At 36.1% G+C, this 8,095-nt stretch overlaps 1 non-coding gene across 1 annotated transcript; it reads left to right on the forward strand.

The window, feature by feature from the left end:
- Positions 1–3,577: 3,577 nt before the first annotated feature.
- LOC136225060 (small nucleolar RNA R71) lies at positions 3,578–3,684 on the forward strand. Its single transcript, XR_010686798.1, has one exon. It is a non-coding gene; the product is annotated as a small nucleolar RNA R71 (small nucleolar RNA).
- The last annotated feature ends 4,411 nt before the right edge of the window (positions 3,685–8,095 follow it).

Consider the following 8,095-nt stretch of genomic DNA (forward strand, 5'->3'; position numbering starts at 1 on the left):
CCATAAGAGCTGGAATGACATTCTGACATTATGGATTCAAATTCATTTTCACCAACGCATCTCCTAATTATCCCGTCACCACAAGTCTTGAACAAAAAGGGATCTTCCCAAAAGTATTGTTTAATATCGAAGAAAAATTTCTTCCTTTGGTGGGAATTTAATCCTTCCGGAACAATATTGGCTGCGAGGTAATTAGCAATATCTGCATACCAATGTGATATAAAACTTTTCATTTGATAGAGATGTTCATCAGGGAAATCATCTCGTATACCGATAGTTTCACCTATAGGACCATTTTCATCTTCAAGTCTCGATAGATGATCGGCGACAAGGTTTTCAACTCCCTTTTTGTCTTTAATTTCTATATCAAATTCTTGCAACAATAAAACCCATCTAATTAGATGTGGTTTTGCATCCTTTTTAGCAAATAAATATCTTAATGCTGCATGATCAGTGTAAATAATAACTTTCGAACCTAACAAGTATGACCTAAACTTGTCACATGCAAAAACTACGGCTAACATTTCTTTTTCTGTTGTGGTGTAGTTTAATTGTGCACCAGACAGTGTGTGACTTGCATAATAAATGACATGAAGTTTCTTATCCTTCCTTTGACCTAAAACACATCCGACAGCTAAATCACTTGCATCACACATGATTTCAAAGGGTAAATCCCAATCGGGTTTAGCAATAATAGGTGCACTGACTAAAGCAGTCTTCAATGTTTCGAAAGCTTTAACGCATTCTTCATTAAAATCAAAGGTTGAATCTTTCATGAGTAAATTAGTAAGTGGTTTGGAAATTACAGAAAAATTCTTAATAAATCTTCTGTAAAAACCAGCATGTCCTAAGAATGATCTTACTCCCTTTACAGTAGTTGGAGGGGGTAATTTCTCTATTACTGAGGTTTTTGCTCTATCTACTTCTAATCCTTTTTCAGAGATTTTGTGACCTAAAACAATTCATTCGTCAACCATGAAATGGCATTTTTCCCAGTTTAATACCAAATTTGTTTCTTCACACCTAAACAGAACTTTATCCAAGTTTTCTAGGCATGAATCAAAAGAATCTCCATAAACTGAAAAATCGTCCATAAAAACTTCCATGATATCTTTAATGAAATCATTAAAAATCGCAGTCATACAACGTTGAAATGTTGCATGTGCGTTACATAGACCAAAAGGCATTCTTCTATATGCAAATGTTCCGTAAGGACATGTGAAAGTTGTTTTATCTTGGTCATCCGGGTAAATGTATATTTGAAAGAATCCGGAGTAACCATCAAGAAAACAGTAGAAAGCATGACCAGCTATCCTTTCGATCATTTGATCAATGAAAGGAAGAGGAAAATGATCTTTCCTAGTTGCTTTATTTAAATTTCTATAATCTATACAAACCCTCCAACCAGTGGTGGTTTGCGTAGGTATTAATTCACCTTCTTCATTCCTTACAACTGTTATGCCTCCCTTTTTAGGTACACAATGGATTGGACTAACCCATTCACTATCCGAGATAGGGTAGATGATTCCATTGTCCAGAAGTTTAGTAATCTCATTTTTTACTACTTCTTTCATGTTCGGATTTAGGCGTCTTTGCCTATCCGCTTTAGGTGGCTTATCTTCTTCTAAGTGAATTCTATGCATTACAATACTTGGATTAATACCTTTTAAGTCTGAAATTTGCCAACCCATACTTCCTATCCTATTTTTAACAACTTCTTTCAATTTCTCTTCTTGAACTTGTGTCAACTTGTTAGAGATAATTATAGGTAGAGAATCGCCTTCGCCTAAGAAAGCGTACCTCAAATGACCTGGTAATTCCTTAAGTTCTAATTTAGGTGGAACTATAATTGAAGGCGGAACTGGTCCATCTTCTCGAATCAAAGGTTCTGGGTCCTTATCTTCTAGTTCCTCACTCATTATAGGTTCTATTATTTCTTCTTTCTGAACAATGTCATTTACACATTCTTCAATTAAATCAAGTTTCATACAAGCAAAATCCTCCATATGATATTTCATCGCTTGATTCATGTCAAACTCAATCTTATCATCTCCTATTCGTAAAACTACTTTCCCTTCCGACACATCAACTAGAGCACGCCCCGTGTTCATGAACGGTCTACCAAAGATTAGCGGACAATTTACATCATAAGCAAAATCTAAAATAACGAAATCGGTAGGAAAAATAAATTTGTCAACTTTAACTAAAACATCCTCAATTATACCGTATGGTCTTTTAGTGGTTTGATCCGCTAATTGTAAAACCATGTTGGTACGTTTGATGTCTTCTTCTAAACCTAACTTATTAAATATAGATAATGGCATCAAGTTAATGCTTGCTCCTAAATCACAAAGACAACTGGGGAATTCTATATCTCCAAATTTACACGGAATGGTAAAACATCCGGGATCTTTGAGTTTTGTGGGCAAATTGCTTGACACAATCGAACTGCAATCTTCAGTTAGTGAAATGGATGAAATTCCTTCCCAACTGATTTTCTTTGAAATTAAATCTTTGAGGAATTTACCATAATTGGGAATTTGCGTAATCGCATCCATAAACATTAAATTAATATGCAAATTCTTAAGTTTGTCTAAAAATGTTAAAAGTTGTTTATCATAGTCCTTGTTGCGGACTTTGTGTGGAAAAGGTGGTTTGGGTACAAAAGTTTTTGTACTAGAGTCAATCGGTGCATCTTTTTGATTTAACGTATCTTCTTTGGGCTTTGGTAAATCAGTTCCAGGTAAAGTCGAATTTCTGGGCATTTCCGGACCTAAGTAATTTTTCCCTGAACGAAGAGTGATAACCTTAACATGCTCTTTTGGATTTTCTTCCGTATGGCTTGGAAGACTTCCCTCTTTGCGGGATGGAATTGATTTAGCGAGTTGTCCAATTTGAATCTCCAAATTATGGATGCTAGATGATTGGTTTTTAATAAGCTGATCGAATTTATTCTCGATCCGTTTAAAACCATCGTCGTGATTACTTATTTTTCCGCTCATCGCATCAATGAATTTGTCGATTTTAGAAGATAAGGTGCTCATCGTATCTCTTGATTGATTTTGATAATTAGTAGTACGATTTTGATTAGCATTAACATTATTATTGTTATTATCTCTCCAGATAAAGTTAGGATGATTTCTCCATCCAGGATTATATGTATTGGAATAAGGATTATTAGTTTGGTTTTGCCCTTGGACAAAAATTTACCTGTTCAATTTCACTCATACCTTCGTAATCCACATCCGTTCGGATTGGTTGACCATTAGGATCACACGGTGCCATAAACCTATCAATTTTGTGCGACAAGGCAGAAAATTGGGCTTGCAACATCGCTACTGGATCAAGATTCACTATACCTTTAACTGATGATGTTGTTGAGGATGATGGTTTCGCTGATGGTAGGTGTCCATGTTCCGCGGGCCACATACTGCTGTTGATTGCCATTTCCTCCAAAAGTTCTCTTGCTTGGGCAGATGTTTTCTTCATGAATAACCCTCCACACATAGCGTCCAATGAACCTCTAGTTGTAGGATTTAGTCCATTGTAAAATGTTTGCATTAAAAGTTCAGCGGGCAATTGGTGGTGTGGGCATAAACGTTGAAGTTCTTTAAAACGTTCCCAAGCCTCATAAAGAGTTTCATTATCATTTTGAGAAAAAGATGTTAACTCTTTAATGACTCTTGCGGTTTTTGCTAAAGGGAAAATTTTTGATAAAAATGCTTGGGCTAATTGCTCCCAAGTCTCAATTGATGCGGCTGGCATAGAAGTTAACCATTCTTTGGCTCGATCCTTCAAAGTAAAAGGAAAAAAGCGAAGATTAATCGCTTCCGCAGTCACATTTGGTATTTTAAAAGTGTCATAAATTTTTAAGAAATTTGTCAAATGGGTATTAGGATTTTCGTTAGGTAACCCGTAAAACGTTACATTATTTTGCAATATGTTAAGCAACGCAGGCTTAATTTCAAATTGATTTGCATTGATTTGGGGTCTAACTATACTGTTTGTTACACCGGCCACTCCTGGCCTAGCGTAATCCATAAGTGTGGCCATTACTTCTGGCTCGGTAATTTTAGTTTTTATTGGGGTTTGGTTTTTCTTTTTCTTTTCTCTCTTGTTCTTTTTAAGAGTTCTTTCAATTTCTGGGTCAATAGGATCTGGTGACATGCCCGAACTTCGAGAACTGCGCATGAACTTGAAATTTCGCACGAACCGAAACTACCTACAAAACAGAACTTGAAAAATAAATAAGTTAGTAATTGAAAATAATTAAAAATATAAAAGTTTGAATAAGTATGAATAAACCTAGATTCGTAATAAAACACGAAAAATTTAAAATTTTGTCAAAAATTTTGGCGTGTCCCTGGCAACGGCGCCAAAAACTTGCTGAGCGATTTCCGCAAGTGCACGGTATACGCTTGTAGTAATAAAAGATATCGATCCCACATGGAACGCTTTTTTTAAACAAAACTTATTTATAATCGGTTTAATTTACTTTTAGGTTTATGATATGGAAAAATCGTTTAATCGGTTTTGGTTTTGAAATAGCTAGAATAAGAATTAGATTAGAATATGAAGATGTTAGAAAATATCTGATTTAAGAATGAATTTGCAAAACAGGAACGTTTTAGTACTTTAGAAAAGTAAACAGGTATATTTGTTTGCATTAAGCAAAGAAACAACTTTAAACTTTGTACGAATTATAAAGATGAAATAAATGACGGAACCTCTAATTAATTGGCTTTGAACGCGACAAAACCCTTTCGGGATAGTTGCCCTTAATAAAATTAAAACTCTTTCGAGATGATAATTTGCCTAAGTGTTCAACAAAGTTTCCTTGTAAAGATTTGAATTAAATACGTTTTAATGAAAACACCAGCATCAATCCACTTCGGCTCATTTACCAAAGTGCTGCATAAAAATCTATCGAATAGAACGGACTTTATTAGATGAAATATAAATTGATACAAGTTTACAGAGAACATGGAGCATTGAATTCTTCGACGGCGTGCAAGTGAACGGGTTGTCAATCCTTTCCTTGGGTTTCGTTCGAGTTTGTCAGGCTCAGGGGCGAATCCTCTACTCAATCTTCTCGTTGAATCTTCGTAATAGAGACTGGGTCGGTCTACTACCAAAATGAAAACTAAACTGGAACAATGTCTAAACGCTACTGGATTTGTTACTAATTTGTAAACAATGTGTGTACATCATATTGCTTTTTACAGAATCGAAATCTAACTTCTGAATCACTTGATTCGGAATTTCTGCATAAATTCTACACTAATCTCTTTCTTCTACACATATATCATTATATGTCATTATTCTTCTCATCAACTCTCCATCAACTCTTTATTTATAGATGTTGAAGAGTCTTGATCGAAGTGTCGTGTCCGTTGCGAAAAGACGTATCCGTTGTGGAGAGTCGTATACCTTGTGAAGGGACGTTCTTATCCACCCGAACGATCGCGTTCCGTCGAAAACGAAAGTGGTAACTAGGCTTCTAAATCTCCTGCTCGTACTGAGATTCATCAAATTCACTACCGAGAATGGGGGAGCATCAATTGTACTTCGGACGAAGGGGAAAAGTGACTGGCGACGCGTATTGCGACCGTGAAAAGGGGAAGCCGCGGTCGCGGCACGGAGCTTTTTTCGTTTTTCAGCTCTCGTTCGTGTCCTCGACTTGGCGTTATTAATTTTCATCGTCTTCGACTCCTTTTGTAGGGCTTTTCTTCTATTTTTGAGCTCTATTTACTCCTATTTGGATTTTACCAAATATTTATGTACCTTGCATGAAAGAAACATATTCGAGAGTAAAAGCATTCTAAATAGGTATAAATAGCATAAATTCGTAGCAATATTGATGTAATTATTGATGATATTTTATGTATATTTTGGGCTTAACACCGGGCCTAACCGGGTTTGCCACATAATTACATTGTCCAAGCCCAACCAAGGCCGCACTATATTTATTTCGGGTTCGGGCCGGACTGGGCCAAGCTAAAAGAACTAATTCCCAAGCCCAACCCGGCCTGACCCAACTAATATCTTTATTTTTTAAAAATAAAAATTAAACTAAAAAATTATACTATAAATATGAATAATAAAATACAATAAATTAAAGTTTTGAGGATTATTTCAATAAAAATCAATTAACGCAACCCTAAATAAAAAAAATAATTTTTTAATAGTAATAAATAAAATAGTAACAAAAATATGTACATGTTCACCAATTCTAAAAAATATATGGTTTGGAAAATTTTATGTTGAAGAAATTTAAACTTTTTATTTTTGGAAATATAAAGTTTACTAAACTATAAAAATTATTAAATTAAAATTATTATTAAAATTTCGGGCCGGGCCGGGCTGGGTCTGGGTTTTGAGATAAATCCCAAGCCCAACCTACTCTATATGCGGGCCTAAGCGGGCTTGGGCCGGGCCGGGCTTATTACGAAATATATACGTCCAAGTCCAATCTTTGAAGAGCAGGTTTGGACGGGCTGGGCGGGCCAGTGGGCTTTTGAAGAGGTCTAGTTGGGAGTAACGGTCTTCAATCGTCATTCATTGGTCAGCTTCCAAAATCGCAGGCCAATCCTGTCGTCTGAATTTAGCAGGCGTCAGGCTTGCTAGTTTCATCTTCTTCCGCCAGGTTCATCTTCTAGCGCCAGTTTTGTCTTCTTGCCAAATGCCAGTTGATCCATGCGTCTCAAAAAGGTCTCTAGGCGGATTTCCCAGGCTTCTGAATTGTTGCAGACCTGTGTCGGACTTTGTCTTCTAGTCAATGGATCATTTGCGCTGTCCTGACGAATGCTTAGCTTGGTTGTTCGGCTTTGCCTTCAATCTTTTTCTTTATCTATACTGAGTTACATTCTACTCAGCTTCTTCGATCGGCTTCGCCTTCAAGCGTTATTCTGAAGAAGACTTTTCTTTTATCAAGGCTGAGTTACATTTTACTCAGCTTCTGCTGTGTGTCTTTGCTCATGCTGACTTCGTTCTGTCTTTCTTTTTGTTGAACTTTTAGTTCATGTTCTCGTTAGTAAATATACTCAATATTGAACAAACATATTTAGTACAATTAAACCAAAGCACTTAAATTTAATTGTCCTGGTCATGGGATTAACTTAAATAATTTTGTTAAATCAAAATCATGTGGAAAGGTGTTTCAACAAACTCCCTCATTTTGATGTTGGCAAAAGTATTTAATTATGGAACTCAGCGTTGAGGTTCCCTATGATAGTTAACCTTTCTTATTCTTCTGAAATTACTCCCCCGTAAGGGTTGCATCTATTGACTTAATTCAACTCTAAACCTTCTAAGATCTAATAGAGTGAAATTACGACATGCCTTTACTGACTTAGTTCAATTCTAGACCTTCCAAGATCTAATTCAGATGAGCCTAAGGTCAGTTTTCAGAAGTAGGGCAATGCTTGGAACATTTAGTTATTACTCATTTTCAAATATAGGTATCAGAGATTATGCTGAGTATGTTTTACTTGTATATTCCTTATGTTCACAAGTTTTAATTTGTTGTTCAATGAATAGTTAAGTATGACAGATAAGCATATAAGCACAAGTAAACATAGTCAGTTTTAGATAAAGGTTGCATATATATTAGATAGTCATCTTAACAAAATAGAATACGCCAGATATAAAGTTACAAGTCATAAACTAAGACTATTTCTAATCTATTTCTTTATGTTGACTTGAACTTGGTTAGATTTGCCCTTGTCCTTTGCTGTTCTTTGTTGCTGACTCTGATTGCCCGGGACAGCAGAAGATGAACCAGGCTTCTGCTGAGTTTCGGCAGCTGGCTGCTTGGCTGTCTCCCTCATTTTCTGTTGAGTTCCAGCTTGCTTCATTTGTTCTTTCTCCCCCATTTTGCTAGCATCCCGAGATGGACGAGGAGGAGCATAAAAAGTCCATTGTAGAACAGCACGAGTCAGTATCGATGAATACTGCTGCATTTGACTCGTACTTTCCCTTAGACCTTTAAAGACCTACACGCCATCGGCCATACTTGAGGCGGGAATTTTTATGTTGGCACTGAGCATACTGAGTAAATACTCTAAAGATTTCCCAATCCAATTTATTGATTCAG

The sequence above is a fragment of the Euphorbia lathyris genome, chromosome 3 (assembly GCF_963576675.1).
Source record: "Euphorbia lathyris chromosome 3, ddEupLath1.1, whole genome shotgun sequence".
NCBI classification, from domain to species: Eukaryota; Viridiplantae; Streptophyta; class Magnoliopsida; order Malpighiales; family Euphorbiaceae; genus Euphorbia; species Euphorbia lathyris.